The sequence below is a fragment of the Bos indicus genome, chromosome 23, assembly GCF_029378745.1.
Source record: "Bos indicus isolate NIAB-ARS_2022 breed Sahiwal x Tharparkar chromosome 23, NIAB-ARS_B.indTharparkar_mat_pri_1.0, whole genome shotgun sequence".
Classification (NCBI taxonomy): domain Eukaryota; kingdom Metazoa; phylum Chordata; class Mammalia; order Artiodactyla; family Bovidae; genus Bos; species Bos indicus.
Window position 1 is genome coordinate 13,960,022 of NC_091782.1, and position 22,709 is coordinate 13,982,730.

General features: G+C 43.1%; 1 protein-coding gene and 1 long non-coding RNA gene across 4 annotated transcripts in view; one reads left to right on the top strand and one right to left on the bottom strand.

Annotated features, from left to right (window-relative positions):
• The window catches only part of BTBD9 (BTB domain containing 9), a 414,263-nt gene extending 401,512 nt beyond the window's left edge, over positions 1-12,751 (bottom strand). Inside the window, exons 1-2 of one of the 3 annotated variants that reach the window (XM_070777439.1) lie at positions 12,613-12,751; positions 8,627-8,747 (exon numbers count right to left, since the gene is read on the bottom strand). The gene's annotated coding sequence lies outside the window, so the exon portion shown is untranslated. Of the gene's footprint in view, positions 1-8,626; positions 8,748-12,269; positions 12,406-12,612 lie in introns of those variants that run through there. The other 2 variants (XM_019985625.2, XM_070777438.1) reach the window with 2 other exon arrangements.
• Positions 12,752-12,903: 152 nt separating this feature from the next.
• Positions 12,904-22,230, top strand: LOC139178802 (uncharacterized). The gene is made up of 2 exons (XR_011563263.1): positions 12,904-13,268; positions 18,983-22,230. It is a non-coding gene; the product is annotated as an uncharacterized lncRNA (long non-coding RNA).
• The last annotated feature ends 479 nt before the right edge of the window (positions 22,231-22,709 follow it).

Sequence of the window (22,709 nt, forward strand, 5' to 3'; positions counted from 1 at the left end):
CCACTGAAACCATTCTTATCAAAGCCATTAATAACCTCTTAATTGGAAGAGATTCCAGCTATGTTAGAAATAAAGCTAATAAGATGCAAAATTTTTAAAAATATCCAACAGTGGGCAGGGGACAGTGTCCTGGTCTGGGGCACAATGGTGCCAGCTCAGTTCTGGATGATACAGATGGGTCACCTTGCTGCCTACTCCTTATGCCCATGAGGCCTGGGTCTGCCCAAGCAGCAGCCCCCAGCTTCACGTAGGGCAATTCCTAAGCTGAAAGGCCAGGAAGGGCTTCTGAAAGTCAATGGCTACTGTAGGGACTTCCTTGGTGGTCCAGTGCTAAGGCTCCACGCTCCCAATGCAGGGGGCCTGGGTTCAACCCCTGGTCAGGGAATTAGATTCCACATGCCCACAACTAAGATGCAGCACAGTCAAATAAATAAATTAACTTAAAAAAAAAGAAATTGAGGAAAAAAACAAGAAAAATCACCAACGAAACTTAATTTATAAAACCTTGCTTCACATTTCAAAAACTACTACCTTTTCTCCAAAGCATCCTTCCAGAAAATACTGTGAATACACAAGTCAGAAAGACTATAGCATGTGCTTCAACAAAGGTAATCAATTTCAGCTGAGAAAACGACTTCATATGACAGATTCATGGTTGTTTCAAAACATGTCTACAAACTTTTTGACATCCTCCCCAAAACAGTGGAGCCTAAAAGGCTTTCTTTGAATGTGGGTTGGACTCAGTGACCCACTTCAAGAGAATTTTGTGGCAGTGTGTCGTCAAGATAGGGTATATAAGGCATGTCTTTCCTCTTGTATCATCTTGCTCTGGGTAAAGTCAGCTGACATGCTGTGAGGATAATCAAGCAGCCCTACAAAGACCTGAGGCTGCAGCCATCATGGAGGCAGATCCTCCAGCCCCATTCAGGTCTTTAGATGACCTGTCACAGAATGTCTACAATTGAGTCAGAATCCACCCAGCTAAATTTCTCACCCAAAGGTACTGTTAGATAAGAAATATTTGTCCTTTTAAGCTGCTAAATTTAGAGGTAATTTGTTACAGGTCATGCCACGTTTAGTCGCTTCAGTCCTGTCCAACTCTGCAACCCCAGGCTCCTCTCTCCGTGGAATTTTTCAGGCATGAATACTTGGGATTTTTCAGGCACAAATACTGGCGTGTGTTGCCATTTCCTCCTCCTCGGGGCCTTCCAGACCCAGGGATCAAACCTGCATCTCCTGTACTGCAGGCAGATTCTTTACAGCTTAGCCACCAGGGAAGCCCCAATTTGTCACATAACAATAGATAACAAATACAGGGTTTAATATTTGTCCATTTTTATAAGTTTAATTTTATTTAAAAGTTTATTATGAAATTAGTGGAAATCAACTATGCTTTACAAAGATAATTATAGTCACGATTCCCAGGAATGTATAAAATTGGACTCAAAAGGTATCAGAGTAAGAACATCAAACCAGAAGTAGAATATATACACAAGTATCTAACTTGTAAATAGATTTAAAAAACAAACACTTGAGTGGGTGAAAGGAATAAGTGGTGTGGAAAGAAAGAGGATTAGCTGAGAAACTTCAATTTGGGGTGAAGCACCAAGACATTTTTCACTAAGTGATAAAAAAGGAGTTCTGAATTTACTTTAAATGTCATTAGCTTGGAAAAGTACAACTCTTCCTCCAGAAGACTGAACCTATGCATAGAGAATGGGAAATCTGAATGTTTATGTAAAATAACCTGTCAGTCAACCAAAAACTTTTGGGTTAAATATAGCATGTCTTCACAGGAAAATCTGCATGGGGGTCTTTAATTGTCTACCTCCTTTTCTTCTCCATTTTTAACAATATTATCAAATTGCTTCAATCATTCAGGCAGTTATTAAAAGTCTTACTTCTCAAACAACTTCTCCCAAATCAGCAGACACAAGATTGGATTTCTTCATCTAGATATTTCCATGCTAGGGCCCCACGCTGATGGTGCTGAAGAGCACGGCTGTGGAGACCAAGCATGGGGCAGCAGACTTGTCGCACCTCACTGGTCACAAACACAGGCAAACTGTTCTCCCCATTCTGAAACTCAGCTGCCTAATTAATAAAATGAGGATAATATCCAATTTACAAGGTTTTATTATGAGTAGAAAAGGCCTAGCATAATGCAGCCACTTGATAAACAGTGGCTAACTGCTTTTGCTTATATGCATTATATTTCCAACGGAGAAGGCAATGGTACCCCACTCCAGTACTCTTGCCTGGAAAATCCCATGGACAGAGGAGCCTGGTGGGCTGCAGTCCATGGGGTCACTAAGAGTCGGACATGACTGAGCAACTTCACTTTCACTTTTCAGTTTCATGCATTGGAGAAGGAAATGGCAACCCACTCCAGTGTTCTTGCCTGGAGAACCCCAGGAACGGGGGAGCCTGGTGGGCTGCTGTCTATGGGGTCGCACAGAGTCGGACACAACTGAAGTGACTTAGCAGCAGCAGCAACAGCAGCAGCAGCAACTATATTTCCAAACCAAGAAAACGAGGACACAGACTGCCAGAATATTTCCTGTATCACATAAGACCCAAAAGGCAGCCCAGGAGATTAATGAGGATTTATGACACGCTATAATTTCTGGAATATTATAAAAGCTTACAAGCTGAAATCGAAACTGAACACTCAGGTGTTCAAATATTAGAGAACCTAGACTGTGACCAATATTTATTTAACATATCATATTCTATTTTGTTGTTCAGTCGCTTAGTCGTGTCCGACTCTTTGCAACCCCATGGACTGTAGCCTACCAGGCTCTTCCATCCATGGGATTTTCCAGGCAAGAATACTGGAGTGGATTACCATTTCCTTCTCCAGATCTTCCCGACCCAGGGACTGAACCCAGGTCTCCCACATTGTAGGCAGACACTTTACCATCTGAGCCACCAGGGAGGTACAGGGAGCTTGCTTAAACTCATGTCTATTGAGTCTGTGATGCCATCCAACCATCTCGTGCTCTGTCGTCCCCTTCTCCTCCTGTCTTCAAGCTTGCCCAACATCAGGGTCTTTTCCAATGAGTCAGTTCTTCCCATCAGGTGGACAAAGCATTGGAGTTTCAGCTTCAACATCAGTCCTACCAATGAACACCCAGGACTGATCTTCTTTAGGGTGGACTGGTTGGATCTCCTTGCAGTCTAAGGGACTCTTAAGAGTCTTCTCCAACACCACAGTTCAAAAGCATCAATTCTTTGGCACTCAGCCTTCTTTATGGTCCAACTCTCACATCCATACATGACTACTGGAAAAACTGAAAAAACTAGACAGACCTTTGTTGACAAAGTAATGTCTCTGCTTTTGAATATGCTGTCTAGGTTTGTCATTGTTTTTCTTCCAATGAATGCCTTTTAATTTCATGGCCACAGTCACCATCTACAGTGATTTTGGAGTCCAAGAAAATAAAGTCTGTCAGTGTTTCCACTGTTTCCCCATCTATTTGCCATGAAGTGATAGGACCGACAACTTCCCTTGTGGCTCAACTGGTAAAGAATCCGCTCGCAATGCGGGAGACCTGAGTTCGATCCCTGGGTTGGGAAGATCCCCTGGAGAAAGGAAAGGCTACCCACTCCAGTTTTCTGACCTAGAGAATTGTATGGATTGTATAGTCCATGTGGTCGCAAAGAGTCAGACACGACTGAGCAACTTTCACTCACTTGATGGGACCGAATGCCACTAGTCATTTTTTGAATGTTGAGTTTCAAGCCAGCTTTTTCACTCTCCTCTTTCACTTTCATTAAGAATCTCTTTAGTTCCTCTTCACTTTCTGCCATTAGCATGGTGTCATCTGCATATCTGAGCTTATTGATATTTCTCCCAGCAATCTTGATTCCAGCTTGTGCTTCACCCAGCCTGGCATTTCGCATGATGTACTCTGCATATAAGTTAAATAAGCAGGGTGACAATATACAGCCTTGACGTACTCCTTACCCAATTTTGAACCAGTCTGTTGTTCCATGTCTGGTTCTAACTGTTCCTTCTTGACCTGCATACAGGTTTCTCAGGAGGCAGGTAAGGTGGTCTGGTAGTCCTATCTCTAAAAATTTTTCAGTTTGTTATAATCCACACAGTCAAAGGCTTTAACATAGTCAACGAAGCAGATGTTTTTCTGGTATTCTCTTGCATTTTCAATGATCCAACAGACGTTAGCAATTTGATCTCTGGTTCTTCTGCCTTTTCTAAATCTAGCTTGAACATCTGGAAGTTCTCAGTTCATGAACCGAGAGAAATATGTTTTTCTCCTCTACCAAATTATATATTCTTTGATTGCTTAAAAAAAATTTCTGGACTTCCTGGGTGGCACAGTGGATAAGAATCTGCCTGCCAAGGCAGGGAACGCACGTTCAATCCCTGCTCTGGGAAAATTCCACATGGCGCAGAGCAACCAATCCCGAGCACCACACTACTGAGCCAGCACTCAAGAGCCCAAGAGCCACAACTAATGAGACCTTGTGCCAAAACCACTGACATCTGCATGCCCTAGAGCCTGCACGCTGCAACTACTAAGCCCGTGTGCTGGAACTACTGAAGCCCGTGCACAGAGCCCATGCTCCACAATGGGAGAGGCCACCGCAGAAAAGCCGGCGCACTACAGCAGTAGTCCCATTCACTGCAACTACAGAAAGCTCGCACAAAGCAGTGAAACCCAGTGCAGCCAAAAGTAAAAATAAATCAAATTTTAAAAAATGTTCTGTATATCTCTATACTCTCTCATGGCTCTAGTATACATACATAGGGCTGAAAAAATTTATCTTCAAGTCCTCAATGTCTACTCATATTAATATTTGCTGTTGTTCAGTCACTCAGTCACATCCAACTCTTTGCAATCCCATGGACTGCAGCTCGCCAGGCTTCCCTGTCCTTCACTATCTCCTGGAGTTTGCTCAGACTCATGTCCATTGACCCAGTGATGCCATCCAACCATCTCATCCTCTGTCAGCCCCTTCTCCTCTTGCCCTCAATCTTAGTGTTCTTGCCTGGAGAATCCCAGGGACGGGGGAGCCTGGTGGGCTGCCATCTATGGGGTCGCACAGAGTCGGACACGACTGAAGCGACTTAGCAGCAGCAGCAGCAAAAGTACTGGAGTTTCTGCTTCAGCATCAGTCCTTCCAATGAATATTCTTGATGTCTACTCATAACAATATAGTCTTAAGATTGTAAAATTCAGGCATCACAAGGTGTATATCACAAGGTGTATATCATGCCCTGACAAGTCACTTCAGTCATGTCGGACTTTTTGTGACTCTGTGGACTGTAGCCTGCCAGGCTCCTCTGTCCATGGGATTCTCCAGGCAAGAATACTGGAGTGGGTTGCCATTTCCTCCTCCAGGGGTTCTTCCCAACTAAGGGATCAAACCCAAGTCTCCCACATTGCAGGCAGATTCTTTACCGTTGAGCCACCAGATCCCTAACTAAAGCCAGTGTTGGATAACCAGAGCAATGAGCATTTCTCTATGTGTAGAAGGCAATGGCACCCCACTCCAGTACTCTTGCCTGGAAAATCTCATGGATGGAGGAGCCTGGTGGACTGCAGTCCATGGGGTTGCTAAGAGTCAGACATGACTGAGGGAGTTCACTTTCACTTTTCACTTTCATGCATTGGAGAGGGAGGTGGCAACCCACTCCAGTGTTCTTGCCTGGAGAATCCCAGGGACGGGGGAGCCTGGTGGGCTGTTGTCTATGGGGTCGCACAGAGTCGGACACGACTGAAGCGACTTAGCAGCAGCAGTAGCAGCACTCTGCACAGTTTCTGGCACATAGTATATACTTAATGAACAAATGTTAGTAGAAAGAATAAACTGAGTGAACAAGAGCCAAATGAAGCATGCTGAGTAGCTAACAGGTCTAGCTACAATTTAACTCCTGAAATCTCTTTTCAATGTGTTTATATCTTTGCACAACTATTGTCTGATTTCCTTATATAGCAGTTTTCATTCCAATCCCAAAGAAGGGCAATGTCAAAGAACGTTCAAACTACCATACAATTGCACTCATTTCACATGCTAGCAAGGTAATGCTCAAAATCCTTCAAGCTAGAGTTCAATAGTACGTGAACTGAGAACTTCCAGATGTATAGATAGATTTAGAAAACATAGAGGAACCAGAGATCAAATTGCCAACATCTGTTGGATCATAGAAGAATCAAGAGCATTCCAGAAAAACATCTACTTCTGCTTCATTGACTATGTTAAAGCCTTTGACTGTGTGGATCACAGTAAACTTTAGAAAATTATTAAAGAGATGGAAATACCAGACCGCCTTACCTGCTTCCTGAGAAACCTGTATGCAGATCAAGAAGCAACAGTTAGAACCACACATGGAACAACTGACTGGTTCGAAATTAAGAAAGTAGTATAGCAAGGCTGTATACTGTCACCCTGTATATTTAACTTCTGTGCAGAGTACACCAGGCGAAATGCTGGGCTGGATGAATCACAAGTTGCAATCAAGATTGTTAGGAGAAATATCAACAACTTCAGACATGCAGATTTGTTGTTGTTTAGTCGCTCAGTCATGTCCGACTCTTTGTGACCCCATGGACTGCAGCACGCCAGGCTTCCCTATCCTTCACTACCTCTCAGAGTTTGCTCAAATTCATCTCCATTGAGTCGGTGATGCCATTCAACCATCTCATCAAGAGGCTCTAGTTCTTCTTCACTTTCTGCCATTAGGGTGGTATCATCTGCATATCTTGGAATGCAGATGGGAACACCAGACCACCTTACCTGCCTCCTGAGAAACCGTATGCAGGTCAAGCAACAGTTAGAACCAGACGTGGGACAATGAACTGGTTCAAAATTGGGAAAGGAGTACATCAAGGCTGTATATTGTCACCCTGCTTATTTAACTTACATGCAGAGTACATCATGCGAAATGCCAAGCTGGATGAAGCACAAGCTGGAATCAAGATTGCCGGGAGAAATATCAATAAGCTCAGATATGCAGATGACACCATGCTAATGGCAGAAAGTGAAGAGGAACTAAAGAGATTCTTAATGAAAGTGAAAGAGGAGAGTGAAAAAGCTGGCTTGGAACTCAATATTAAAAAAATGAAGATCATGGTATCCGGTCCCATCACTTCATGGCAAATAGATGGGGAAACAGTGGAAACAGTGACAGACTTTATTTTCTTGGGCTCCAAAATCACTATGAATGGTGACTGCAGCCATGAAATTAAAAGACACTTGTACCCTGGAAGAAAAGCTGTAACAAACCTAGACAACATATTCAAAAGCAGAGACATCATTTTGCCAACAAAGTTCCATATAGCCAAAGCTATATTTTTTCCAGTAGTCATGTATGGATGTGAGAGTTGGACCATAAAGAAGGCTAAGCACTGAAGAATTGATGCTTTCGAATTGTGGTGTTGGAGGAGACTCTTGCGAGTCCCTTGGACAGCGAGGAGATCAAACCAGTCAATCAAAGGAAATCTACCCTGAATACTGGAAGTACTGCTGCTAAAGCTCCAATACTTTGGCCACCTGATGCGAAGAGCCGAGTCACTAGAAAAGACCATGATGCTGGAAAAGACTGCAGGCAGAAGGAGAAGGGGACAACAGAGGATGAGATGGCTAGACACCATCACCAACTCAATGGACATGAGTTTGAGCAAACTCCGGGAGATGGAGGACAGGGAAGCCTGGCACAGTATAGCTCATGGGGTCCCAAAGAATTGGACACAAGTGAGCAACTGAACGACAACAACAAATACAGACGAACTCCCTTATAACTTCCTATCATAGATGTAGGACTAACATCTATGATATTAGCACTAACATTTGTGCTATATGAGTATATGAGACATGTAAGACCCAAAGTACATCAGCAGAGAAGAAAGAAGTCCTTATGTTCCTGCTCCCCTCCATCCACATTTCTGTGATTTTATCTCATTCTGTTTCTTTCCTTTGAGTTTTGCCCATTTTTCCCATCCTCTTGTAAACATCCCAGGTACACAAAGTATATTATTTTCTTACTCTATAAACCTTCAAAGTACCTAATAAAAGATACAGATTGTAATCCTGGCATTTTTTTAAGACAGAATGTTCAGACTTTTTAAAATAAAATTTTTATTTTGTATTGGGGTATAGCTGATTAACAATGTTGTGACAGTTTCAGGTGAACAGCGATGGGAGCTCAGCCGTGCATATCTTGTATCCATTCTCCCCCAAACTCCCCTCCCCTCCAGGATGCCATGTAACATTGAGCAGAGTCTTGGCACTTGTTATTGACAATTATTTTGCTAACTGGGCTCTCTGACATTTAAAAGAGGGCGGGGGCATCTAATTCAGAGTCAAAAGCACCTAGTTATGCCTCAGCTATCTGAAAGAAATTTTCTGCAGTTATTGTGTTTATGTGTGTCTATAAAATTAGAAACAGTATCTTCTCAGTGACCATGCAGAGATATAAGAGGATGAAGGAACGTTAGTACTTGCAATCACCCATAAGGACATTGTTAAGAAGCTTCAAAGGTTCGTTCAAACAATGTTATGTGCCAAGCATTATACCAAATTCTGGATGAAACAGAAATAAGAATGAGTTGAAGTTCATGGAACTGGAAAGCAGAATGGTGGTTCTCCAGGCTCTTACTTCCTTATTTTGCTCTAAACTTTCTCTGAATTCTCCATCAACCTCAATCTATTCGTTAGCCTCTCAGCTGGCCTCTCTTCCTTCACCAATCCTCTGAGTCAGTGGTTCTCCAAGTGCAGTCCTGGGAATAACAACATTAGCAACACATGAGAACTTATTCAAAATGCAAATTCAAGAGCCCCTGCCAGACTTACTGAATCAGAAACTGTGGAGGTGGGACACTAAGAAATCTGTATTTTACCAAAGCCTCCAGGTATTTCTGATGAATGCTCAAGTTTGAGAAACCATCCAGAAGTTCCACTCCATGTTCTTTCCAGTTCTCATTCTCAACTTTTCTGGGTAGGATTATCTTCTTCCACTATCTCTGCAGCTGTAACTATTACAACAACTAACAGCAACAGCTGTCATTTATTAAGCATTTATCGTCCAAGCACTGTCCTGTTGTGTACATATTATCTTAATTGCCACAACAATTCTTTTAAGTATTATTAACCCCACTTTTCAGGGGAAAAAAAACCCCATAGGTTTAGAGATGCTAAATAAATTGTCTAAGGTTACTCAATCTAACCAACAGAGGCATAAGAGATTTGACTTTGGGTTTTCCTAACTCCAAAGACTAACTATATTAAGTCCTAGAATGCTACTACATAGTAGCCTTGGAGTCCGTCAGTTACATGACAATTACTTCTAAAGTCTGATAAACTCTGGAGTAGAACTTCCAGTTAGCTAATGGACCTCTCTAAACTCCACACAGGGGCCTTAAAATTAACATGCCATCATTTCTTCCCTCCATTGTAAATCTGTTCCTCCTCCTATGTTTTCTAATCTAATGCCCTCATAATCATCAGTGCCACTTTTGACTTCTCACTCTCTCTCACTTCTAGCTGTCCATAACATTCAGAGATTTTAACATCTAAAATATCTTTACAAGCTGTCCATTCCCACTGTCCCTCTTCAAGATATGGGCACCTCTCACCTACATCCTAATTGGTTTCCCTGCCTCTCCACTCTAAAGCAACTCCGCACACGAACTGCCACTTAACTTTCTGATCTGATTGTTCTACCTTCCACCATTCTCTTATCGCCAACACAGGAGTAGTGCTGGCAGGTCTAGGCTTTTTAGAATAAAAGACTTCCTCATGATTTGGCTCCAACCATAACTTTCCTGTCTCATCACTTCTGCCATACAAGAAGCCTACAAAAAAGAACTCAAAGTTTTCCCACTTAATTTTAATCTTTGGCAATTTTGCTTATACTTTCCCCTCTGCCTGGAATGATTGTTTTTCCTTTTCCGTGTGGCAAAATACTAATTAACCTTCAGGGCTAAGTTCCATCATTTTTAAAGTTTTCCCTGACTCTATTGATTTATTTCCCCAGCCAAAGTAATCTATTCCTTCAGCATTTTATTTATTCCAAAAATAGTGAGCTCTTATGTAACATGTCATGGTTAGTGTCTGTCTCCTCTGATGAACACTTGATATCTCAGGGATACTGTGCTTTCTTCACTGTCCCTGCACCCAACACAGTGCCCAGCCATAGCCAGTACCCAATAAATATTTGCTGAGTTGTTAAATAATGCAACATTTGGTGTTGCAACATTACACAGGTTAGCAATTCAAGTTCAGGTTTATGCAACACTCAAAAGAAAGCTCACATTACAACAAAAGATAAAGAGTGAAGGTTCAATATTTAGCAGCAGCATCTGCAATTTTCTCAAAATCTTTTTGTCAATATTTTTGAGTATCCTTCAAATAGACTCCTTTCCCAGCTAACATGATTTGTATATTTTACAGGATCAGCAGGACTACAAACATCACAGACCGCTATAAGAGATAATCCCAAGGAAAACTGTATCACGGAGAGTAGCTGGATAATTGCTTTGGGTACATCATTTCAGTACATTTCCAATACAACGGCCCCAGCACATCAGGCAGATTTTAGAAATGAGGGCATGCACTGCTGACTAAATACATAAGATAAGCGCACAGTAGTGAGGCATTTATTCAGATTAGTACTGAAATCAGAGGTATACCTGCTTTTGGTTCAACCATAATATCTTTGCATTTTAAATAAGGATAACACTTATTCTTGTCTAAGAGTCTACTCTGAGTAACACAACTCCCATCCCTCCCAGGAAGCAGGCTCTGTTTATCAGTGGGATGCTGATAAGCCTGCCTGAGTCTTAACACTTTCCCTCCTGAACCTGCTAAACCTTCTCTCTCCAATTATCCCCTATCAAGGGACATGTAAGTCGCTGCAATATATTCCCCCAGTGACCAAATTCACACTATTTTCTCAAACATATGACTTATCTCTAAAAGACAGTTTCCACTTTTTCCAAAGATGAAATCAATCTTTTCTAAGTTTGTACTGTACTTAAAGTATAGTACCTCACAGAGCACCTGTTTACAGACTGCCTCATCTAGTTTCATAATTATTTTCTATGTGCTTTATTTTCCCAGCAATACTGTTTTCACTCTTAAGGGGAAAAAGCCAGGTCTTTCAATGTCATTTGTTAATCCCACAATCCTCCTCCCACATATAGCATAATACTGGGCACAGGCAGCATATGTATTAACTACTTGAAGGACTGAGCTAAACGCTTGCTAAGCACTGATAAACGACTTATCCACAGTGTCGCATATAATAAATATCTACTGTGTCTACTCTGTGGCAAGCACTTTTGCAGGTGCTGGAGACACGGCCCTGAAGCAAACAAATGTGATTCTGTCCTAAAAGCTATTACTGTCCAGAGCACAAGAAATATTGAAGTCTCAGTACTTGAAGTGCTACAGAGCAAGGTTATCTATCCCTGGCTCCAAGATATAAGAACCTCAAGTAATAAACATTACAGATCCTCAGTTGTGAAACTGAATCATAGACTTTTCGAACTGAATGAGAAGTTACAAGTTATTGTCAATTTTCTTGCACAAATCATGATTAAATTTCAGTACAGCCTACCTTTCCACCGTTTCTAGGCACTGCCTTCATCAACGATCAGAAAAGACTGACTTCCTACCTCCAATACTTTCTCCTGAGCATGGTCACTAGGCGAGAGAGTCCAAGGCACTAAGAAAGCACTGGGCTGATGTTAAGCTGTACCCTATCAGGCTTATCCGACCATCAACATTTCCAGCCCACACGCTGAACAGAATCTGTGTTTTCTGCCTAGTAAATACCAAGCCTGTACTTCTTTTAAAGAAAATAAAAGGCAGCGCCTCCACAGTTACTTGGCCCTAATAATGACAGAAGTACAACATGGGTTAGGGAAATAAAACAGCTGATTTGAGTATTTGGAGGAAGAACTAAGGATGTCTATCCACCCCTTGGCCTCAAAATCTGTAGCAACAGCGTGATAAAATGCTAAGCGCCGACAAGGCTTTCAGCGTGCATCAAACACGTGCACACAACTCCTGAAGTTGGAAACACCAGGCAACAAGTTGCCCGCCCCCTCTCCACAGTGACAGATCTCCTGCCCCCGGTCGTGGGTGTGTCTGACGCGGCGCGCGGGCACTGATTCACACAACACTCTCCATAACAACCGGCTCCTCCTTGGAGCCCGGCCAGGGCAGGGGCGTTGAGGGGCCCCAGCAGGGCCCAACTTATCCGAGCCCCAACCACTGCGTTCCCCGTTCCTCCTCGCCTTCGGTTTCGCGCAGCCTCGTCTCAGGCAGGATGTGAGGCTGCTCAGGGAGCCGGACTTCTCGGGCTTCAGATTCCTCGGCCCGGGAGCCTGGCAGGGCCGCCCTGAGGAACTCCAGACGCCCCAGACGCTTCCAGAACTGAAGTCTCCGCCGGCCGCAGGCGGCCGGTTTCCGGAGCGCCGGCGCCCAGGAACTGACCCTCGTCAGCCCCCGTCGGCGCTCCCTCCCCGCCCCCCGGAGTAGGCGGCTGAGGAGCGCGGAGGGGCGCGCGTCCCCGCGCCCCGGGCCCGCGCAGCAGGTGCGGCCGGGCCCCACCTCCCCCGCGAGGCCCCGGCTACTCACCCCCACGATGCTCCTCTGCGACCTCACGGCCCGCACGGGCGCCTCTTCCGCCCGCTCCGCACCCTCCTCGTAACCACCGCCCCCTCGGCCGCTGCCGTCGCCGCCGTCCTCGCCGCCGCCGCCACCGCGGCGCGCGTCCGCTTTCACGCACACCGCCGTGGCCGCGCACGCGCCTCTGCGCGCTTGCGTCACGTAGCAACCGATCGGCGGCGGGCCGGCAGGTTACACCGGTTCAGGGCCGGGAGGTCGCGTCCCGCGGCTTTTGCGGTTTTCCCGCAGCCGCCCGACACGCTGCCCTCCGGATCAAAGGGCTCCAGGGTGTGGCTGCCCTGCCGGCACCTGGCTCCCGGTGAGTTACGTCACTTTACGTCACTGTATGGCGTCACCGATCGCGTCACTACACACGGGGAGGTCCCAGTCGTGATCGCCCGGGCGCCTGTAGGGGAGACGGCAGGGTCTCCAGACTGCTGTCCCGTCTGGAGCGGATCCCATCGGCTCCTTCTGCGAAGTGCAGGAAGGCTTTTCCAGGAACCGGGACCTTTGGGGCTGAGTGCAGGTTAATGTGAAAGAATGCCTAGTGACACTCGTTAACTCCACAGCAACGTGCGATGGACCCGGCCTTGAATTCCTCCGACTCTTGTTTCTTCGTTTTATAAGTGAGGATAACAATACCTGTCTTACCTACGTTGTAGAATTGTGCAGCTAAAACAAAATAATGTATGCAAAAGTGCGTTTTAAAGTATAAAGGTCACTAGACTTTAAAGTATCTTTGTTATAAGGAAGGCAGTCAAGCAAGAGCAGTTAAGAGCATAGACTGTGGAGTCAGGGAAACGTAGTGTCAAGTCTGATCAGGAATGTTGGACTGTCAGTTCTGCTTAACCCTTGGGCTTACTGGAGGTCCGGGGTGTGGGGCTTTGGAGAGAGTGACTAGAAAGGACATAATTCCAGCCAAAGGAAGCTTCCTGAGTAAAGGTATGGAAGTGAAAGTAGACTTGAGGCAGGGAGATCAGTTATGAGGCCATTGCTGTACCCCAGATAAGAAGTGATCAGAGCCTTAACCAAAGCTTTGGCAGAGGGAATGTAAAGGAAGGGACAGATGTGAGCACTGTTAAGGTGGTAGCATTGACAGCACTGACTGAGGGATAAATGACTAGGCCAAGTTTCTAGAATGTCTGGGGTAGGTAGTGGAAACATTTAACAGGAAGCGAAGAAAACTGAGTCTGGGTCATCCACCAGTTTGTAATCCAGGAAATCATATAATGCTGATGACACCGCCAGTAGGAAGATCAGATTTGTGGGATATGATGATGTATTTTGTGGGATTCTCCAGGAGCCTAGCAGGCTATGGTGTATAGGGTCACAAAGAGTCCGACACGACTGAAGTGACTTAGCATGCACGCACGCACAATGATGGTATTAAAAAATGAGCATGTTTGTTGGGGAAACATTCTACACTCATACACATATTACATATTTTATTAACAGATGTCACTGCACCTGCCTTAGCTCACTCCTCGCTGGAGCAGTGACTTCCTGATTGGTGAATTTAAAAGGAGAAACTGAATATGTGTAGCCCATCCATTTTTCACCCCCCTGTTAAAGGAAAGCATCCATCAGGGAACTATCTTTGTGTTCTACTCTGATCCATCAGGAGTAGAGCCTGGGGGTGGGTTGAGGGTGCTTGGTCCAGAGCTGCAGAGTTAATAAGCCTATGTAATTCGAGAGTTTAGCATTAGGAAGCTCTCTGTCCACAGGTAATATTCAATATCAGTTTTTTCAGTTGTAGTATACAGAATTACAGGTCCTGAAAGATTTTCATGCCCTTATCTCCAGAACCTGTGAATGTTACCTTTCGTGCCAAAAGAGACTTTGAAGGGTTTTGTTTGCTTTTTTTTTTTTTTTTTAAGTTGGTTTTTGTTTGTTTTGCTATTTTGGTTTGGGTTTTTGTTTGTTTGTTTGTTTTGGCTGCACCACACATCGCACAGGATTTAGTTCCCAGGGATTAAACCTGCTCCCCCTGCACTGGGGGCTTGAAGTCTTAACCACTGGACCACCCAGGGAAGTCCTGCAGGTGGGTTAAATTAAGGATCTTGTGATGGGGAGATCATCTTGGATTATCTGGCTGGACTGGAGGCAGGAGGGTCAGAGTCAGAGATTGAGAGATGATGATGGAAGCAGAGGTCAGAGAGAAGGATGATAAGAATCTGCACTGCCGGCTTTTAAGATGGAGCCAAGGAATGCAGGCGACCTCTGGAAGCTGGAAGAGGCCAGGAAAGATTCTTCCTCAGAGCCCTCAGAGAGAACAGAGCCCTCCCAATGCCTTGATTTTTAGATTTCTGATATCCAGAACTGTAAGATAATAAATTTGTGTTGTTTTAAGCCACCAACTCTGTAGTAACTTGATACAACAGCAATAGTAAATGAATACATTCCATAATAAAGATGATAGCTGGTCCCCTGCCACATTCTCTTTCATTTAAAGAATGCAATTGATTAGGTTCTTTCAGAGATGACTGCAATGTGACTGTGACATAATGGAGGGAACCTTCACATCCAGAGGGAAATAAACATCCAATCAACAGTCAAATTACACAGATTTGTGAGTGAGGAGACAAGTTGAGTTAAAATAGATTTAGAGGACGTTAATTTATAATTTGGTAATATGAGTACGGGGTGTGGATGAGATCAATCAAAACACAGAAGAAACGATAAAGAGGACCAAGGACAGATCCCCGGGAAGCACTAAGGCTGTGGCAGATGAACGGAAGCGCACAAAGTCTGAAGAAGAATGGCCAGAGAGAGAAAAGAACTAGGTGAGTGTAGTAGTGCCTCTGAAGCCCAGGTGGGAAAGAATTGCAAGATGGTCTCAGCAGAGTCAGAGACCACAAATAGGGCAAACATGTGAAGGGCTGGAAAGCGCTGACTGGATCAGCAACACAAGAGTGATTGGTGAGCAACAACTGCAGCTGAGTGAGGTAGTAGAGATATGTACTAAATTGTTGGGGTCTGAAAGGCAGGTCAGTAGAGTGGGTTGCCATCTGGACTAGTTGATGGGAGTTTGAGATTCCAATCTTGGTTCTGGCCACTAACTAGCTAAGTAACCTTTGGCAAATCACTTAACTCTTCCACACTTTGGTTTCCCATCTACCAAAGGAGATGTCTATGATCTTCATATAGATTCCCACAGTCCCCTTAACTTTATATTAGACTCATTTCCTTATAACAGCACACTTCAAATCCTCATTTCACCACACAGTGAGAATCAGTATGTTATGTTTCAGCTTATGGCCAGAAACTATGGATATGGATATGATACGGTTACTCAAGAAACTCACAGTTTTGGAAGGAAGATAAACATAAAAGTAGGTAACTAATTGCCATAGTTCTTTTTTAAACAAATCAAGGTATAAATTGAATGAACTGTGACTCTAACACAGTATCAGTCAGTTCAGTTCAGTTGAGTCACTCAGTCGTGTCTGACTCTTTGCGACCCCATGAATCACAGCATGCCAGGCCTCCCTGTCCATCACCAACTCCCGGAGTTCACCCAAACTCAGGTGCATCAAGTCGGTGATGCCATCCAGCCATCTCCTCCTTTGTCATCCCCTTCTCCTGCCCCCAATCACTCCCAGCATCAGGGTCTTTTCCAGTGAGTCAACTCTTCGCATGAGGTGGCCAAAGTATTGGAGTTTCAGCTTTAGCATCAGTCCTTCCAAAGAACACCCAGGGCTGATCTCCTTTAGAATGGACTGGTTGGATGATCTTGCAGTCCAAGGGACTGTCAAGAGTCTTCTCCAACACTACAGTTCAAAAGCATCAATTCTTGCAGTTCTCAGCTTTCTTCACAGTCCAACTCTCACATCCATACATGACCACAGGAAAAACCATAGCCTTGACTAGATGGACCTTTGTTGGCAAAGTAATGTCTCTGCTTTTCAATATGCTATCTAGGTTGGTCATAACTTTCCTTCCAAGGAGCAAGCGTCTTTTAATTTCATGGCTGCAGTCACCATCTGCAGTGATTTTGGAGCTCCCAAAATAAAGTCTGACGCTATTTCCACTGTTTCCCCATCTATTTATCATGAAGTGATGGGACCGGATGCCATGATCTTCGTTTTCTGAATGTTGAGCTTTAAGCCAACTTTTTCACTCTCCTCTTTCACTTTCATCAAGAGGCTTTTTAGTTCCTGTTTACTTTCTGCCATAAGGGTGGTGTCATCTGCATATCTGAGGTTATTGATATTTCTCCCGGCAATCTTGATTCCAGCTTGTGCTGCCTCCAGCCCAGCGTTTCTTGTGATGTACTCTTCATATAAGTTAAATAAGCAGGGTGACAATATACAGCCTTGACGTACTCCTTTTCCTGTTTGGAACCAGTCTGTTGTTCCATGTCCAGTTCTAACTGTTGCTTCCTGACCTGCATATAGGTTTCTCAAGAGGCAGGTCAAGTGGTCTGGTATTCCTATCTCTTTCAGAATTTTCCACAGTTTATTGTGATCCACACAGTCAAAGGCTTTGGTATAGTCAATAAAGCAGAAATAGATGTTTTTCTGGAACTCTCTTGCTTTTTCCATGATCCAGCGGATGTTGGCAATTTGATCTCTTGTTCCTCTACCTTTTCTAAAACCAGCTTGAACATCAGGAAGTTCATGGCTCACATATTGCTGAAGCCTGGCTTGGAGAATTTTAAGCATTACTTTACTAGCGTGTGAGATGAGTGCAATTGTGAGGTAGTTCGAGCATTCTTTGGCATTGCCTTTCTTTGGGATTGGAATGAAAACTGACCTTTTCCAGTCCTGTGGCCACTGCTGAGTTTCCCAAATTTGCTGGCATATTGAGTGCAGCACTTTCACAGCATCATCTTTCAGGATTTGAAATAGCTCAACTTGAATTCCATCACCTCCACTAGCTTTGTTCGTAGTGATGCTTTCTAAGGCCCACTTGACTTCACATTCCAGGGTGTCTGGCTCTAGGTGAGTGATCACACCATCGTGATTATCTGGGTCATGACACAGTATACTACATACTATATTAGAATTCTGTATGAAGTGAAATGAGGGATATATAAAGTAATACAGATGAGGGAGCAATCATTTTTGCCAAATGGAAATCAAGGTGTTACATTTACCTACTCTCAGGTGGACAGTGTGCCTCAGAAATGACATAACCAGAACCATAAGACATTTCCATGGTGATTTTAAAAAAAAGAAAGAGGAATTGTGCTAATCCACCACTTATCATTTAACATTACTTCTAGATAGCTTTGTTGTGATTGGAATGAATACTTATATACAATTACTTCTGAACTTAAGTATACCATTTAATTGGAGAAACGGACATGTGTAAAAATTGAATGCAAGAGTAATTTATTTACTTTCCCACCAGATTTAAGTGAAAATATTTATCTGTTATACATGCCACACTCTGTTCCATTTGCTCATCTAATCCTCTATACTATCTCATTTATATCACAAACTTCAGCTTATTGTATCAAAACCGATATTATATCTCTGTTTTAGCAGATAAGGATACAAAGTTTAAGTAACTGGGCCAAGGTCTTGCTAACAGCAGTTATGTAATAGACCAGGCATCCTCTCTTTAGGAAACCTTCCCTCCGGCCATTATTTAGTCTAAGTGTCCTTTCTCTGTACTGTTACATCATGGTGATGTTGTTTGGTTGTTGCGTTGTGTCTGACTCTTTGTGACCGCATGGACTGTAACCCACCAGGCTCCTCTGTCCATGGGATTTCCCAGGCAAGAATACTGGAGTGCGTTGCCATTTCCTATTCCAGGGGATCTTCCTGACCCAGGGATCAAATCCACATTTCCTGCATTGGCAGGCAGATTCTTCACCACTGAGCCACCAGGAAGCACACTATTACATACTATGCACTCCTTTATTTTAGCATTTACTGTAATACTGATGACCTGGCTTCCTATGGACCAGGTACAGTTTTAGGTAGTTCTGGGCATTAATTCACTTAAGCTTCATAATAACCCTTTGAGGCAGGTGATATTATTAATCACAGTGCTTTATAATTCAGGACACTAAGGCATAGAAAGATTAAGTAATTTACTCAAGGTAACACAATGGTGATGGAGACGGATGCAAACTTAGATAGCTGGGTTCTAGAGTCCATGCTCTTAACCCCTAGATTGCTGCCTTCCTTCATACCATGCATCCTCTGCTAACATTGAGAGGTTCTAGACATACTTTAAAGAACTCTCTAGTGCAGTAATTATTGGCTTATTGTGTGTGATATTGCTGTGTATCCCTCATTAAAAGACCATAAGAGAATTTTTCACTCTCAGCCAAATGCCATGAAAGAGTTGACTACCCTTGAGTAACTGATATGTTTTCTGATTATAGGTGATGTGTGTTACATAACTGGCTGTTTCCTCATTTCACTCTGACTGCCAAGAAGCTCTGAGAAATTTGTGGCTCAGCATTAGTAACTGGAAGGACTCTTGGCTTGCATGTCTACATTCTGTTGGTTTGAAATTTTTCAAAATTAAAAGCTAGGGGAAATCTAAATTCTTCTGCATTTTCTAGATTATTGATATTATACATTTGTTTTATAATTAGAAAAAGTAAACCTTGTTTTTAAAAGAAAGGTTGCATCTTGGCATGCTTTCTCAGACTTTGAATCTGTGGACAAGAAGTAGTTTCAGATTAACTTCCATGAATTCAGTGTTGAATCCTGCTGCTGCTGCTGCTGCTGCTGCTGCTGCTAAGTTGCTTTAGTCGTGTCCGACTCTGTGCGACCCCATAGACGGCAGCCCACCAGCCTCCCCCGTCCCTGGGATTCTCCAGGCAAGAACACTGGAGTGGGTTGCCATTTACTTCTCCAGTGCATGAAAGTGAAAAGTGAAAGTGAAGTCGCTCAGTCGTGTCTGACCCTCAGCAACCCCATGGACTTCAGCCTTCCAGGCTCCTCTGTCCATGGGATTTTCCAGGCAAGAGTGCTGGAGTGGGGTGCCATCGCCTTCTCCATGTAGAATCCTAGTCCCTATGAAACCAGGACTTCTGTGACCTCGAAAGTCCAGATCAATAGAATTGGTGTTCAGACAAATCAGAAAGTATTTCAAGTAGCATAAAACAGGCAAGTTGTGACCCTCCTTATTTTTAACATATCTAAATAACTTGAAACCACTTTTGGATTATTTGAAAATATTCTGCCTTGCTTTAGAGATAAGAAGTCAGTCGTCTTCCTTAATGCTGATATTTTATTATAATTAACTTTAATGTATAGCTGATTTTGTGGTTTAGCATTTATCAGAAATGGATGAAGATCACTTATTCTAAAACGAAAATAGGTATTTTGGTACATGTCTTGCAATTTAACTGACTTAGATCCAGTAACTCAATTCCAGATTCATTTCTTTACTTAAAGGTGTGTTTTACAAGGAATTCTTCCAGGTAGATTTACTGACCAGTTATTGATACTTTGCTAAAAGCCATACAGTTCATGGGAGTATTATTCAGATTTTTCTGTAGCCAGAGTGAGCAGCTGATAATTTCTTATTTGAAAATTTTTCAACCCAAATCTTCATCCTCCAACAGTTCAGATGCCTAAAGAGTGGGCAAACGCTCTACCCGCAGCCAGCAGATTGTTGCTGAGTGGTATGTGAACATCTTGGGTTGCCAGGTTTTTAATTTATTCATCTCTTAATAGTGGTAACTAATGTGAACATGGGTTAAAAAACAAATGACTTGTCTGTGAGTTTGCAGACCCTCTGCCCTGTTAGATGGAACTTCACAAACTTGAATACTTCATTCTTCTTATTTTGAAGAACTGGGTTTGTATTTTTTGTGTGTTTTTTAAAGAAAATTCTAGACTGTTTTCAGGTGCTCCCTCTGTCCACCCCCATGAAGAGAGGAATGTTCCTATTTAGGTGAGAATCTCAAGGGGATGACTCACTGTTCACAAAAGGCTGTCACCCACCCACCATCTGCTGATCAGATTACTGAACAATATGTATTTGCTTTTAGTCAAATGCTGGTCCATCGGAAAACTGCATCCCTGACCATGTTGTCCTGAGCTCATACACACAGAAATATTTCTCACCCCCTTACCAGGAGTGTTTTATTGACTTATCTTTTGAATACTGTGGCTTCTACACACATTAAGGAATTCTAAAAGAAACAGGTCTACAAAGCACACTGTTGCATTTGCTGCAGAGCTATTGTGCACTCAGTCATTTATGTTCCTTATGGAAAACCCCACAGGAGAATTTTCTTTCAGAGCCAAGTGTCAGGAAATGCTGGTTACCCTTGAGTAAGTGATGTGTTTTCCTCACAGTCAAGCAGGTAATGTAACTAGATAACTAGATAACTTTCGCTGTCATGAAGCTCCAAGTCCATTCTTAGCCCAGCTTTAGTGCTTGCATAGGAACTGTGGCCTACGCATCTGTGTTCTAATTTATTCCCTGGTCCTTATCTTCTATTTAAATTTGGGTTTTCTCTTACTCAGATTTATCTGTAATTTTCTGGACTGTGTGTATAATCGCACTGGGCAACTCAGGTTGATCATGGAAAAGCTAGGGAAATGAGTGATACTTATGCTTAATAATGACTACCTTTTAGATGGTTGGATGGCATCACCGATTCAATGGACATGAGTTTGAGTAAGCTCCGGGAGTTGGTGATGGACAGGGAACTCTGGTGTACTGCAGTCCATGGGGTCACCGAGAGTCGGACATGACTGAGCGACTGAACTGAACTGAATCCTTACTTCAGACAAGAGTTAAAACTTATGGACCCAAATTTGTTCCTTTTTATGCTGAGTAATATTCCATTGTATGTATGCACTACATCTTCTTTATTCATTCATCTGTCAATGGATATGTAGGTTGCTTCCATGTCCTGGCTATTATAAACAGTGCTGCAGTGAACACGGAGGTACACGTGTCTTTTTGAATTAGGAAGAATCTAGAGCCTGTTAGGGGCTTCTCTGGTGGCTCAGAGGTTAAAGCGTCTGCCTGCAATGCGAGAAACCAGGGTTCAATCCCTGGGTCGGGAAGATCCCCTGGAGAAGGAAATGGCAACCCACTCCAGTACTCTTGCCTGGAGAATCCCATAAACAGAGGAGCCTGGTAGGCTACAGTCCACCGGTTGCAAAGAGTCGGACACAACTGAGCGACTTCACTTTCACTTTCAGAGCCTGTTATACAGAGGGAAGTCAGAAATAGAAAAACAAATATCATATATTAACGCATATATATGGCATCTAGAAAAATGGTGCTTATAAACATGTTTTCAGGGCAGGAATAGAGATGCAGACATAGAGAACGGACTTGTGGGCACAGCAGGGGGAGGAGAGGGTGGGACTAACTGAGAGAGGAGCATTGACATATGTGTACTACCATGTGTAAAACAGATAACTAGTGGGGAGCTGCTGTACAACAAAGGGAGCTCAGCCTGGTCTCTGTGATAACCTGGAGGGGTGGGATGGGGGCGGTGGGGAGCCCCCATCTAGAGGGAAGCTTAGCTTTCCTGTAGAGGGAAGGGATGTATGTATACTTATGGCTGATTCATGTTGTTGTCTAGCAGAAACCAATAGACCATTGTAAAGCAATCACCCTCCAATAAAAAATAAATAAAAACCATGAACCCTTCCATGCTGATAAGAATATTTTATTTATAACGTGTCCAGGGTTTTACACTAACTAAATAACCAGAACAATAAATTATTTTCAAAGAAGTTTTAATATTATTGTAAATCTAAAGAATGTCACTTTTAACTCTGCTTTTGTTCTTTTGAGGGAGGTATTAACAGATAGATTAATGACTGACAATCATAAATGAGATACTTCAAGTCCCAAAATCTCCAAACACTTTTCTCATAGCCTCTCTCAGTACGGTGTTCTAGTAGGCCATGAGGTAAAGAACTAGCTGCCCTATATCTAAAGCATATTCTTTGTTTTAAACCCTTTTCTATCTAATGTATTAGTGATCTGGTTTGTATACACTGGTGTTCATATTTGTACACATACACTTCAACTGAAGGTACATGGAAAGATCCTAAGCAAGATTCATCATTGTCTTAATACATCTTTTATATTTGCTAAATCAAAGGTAGAAAGGTAATTGAGTA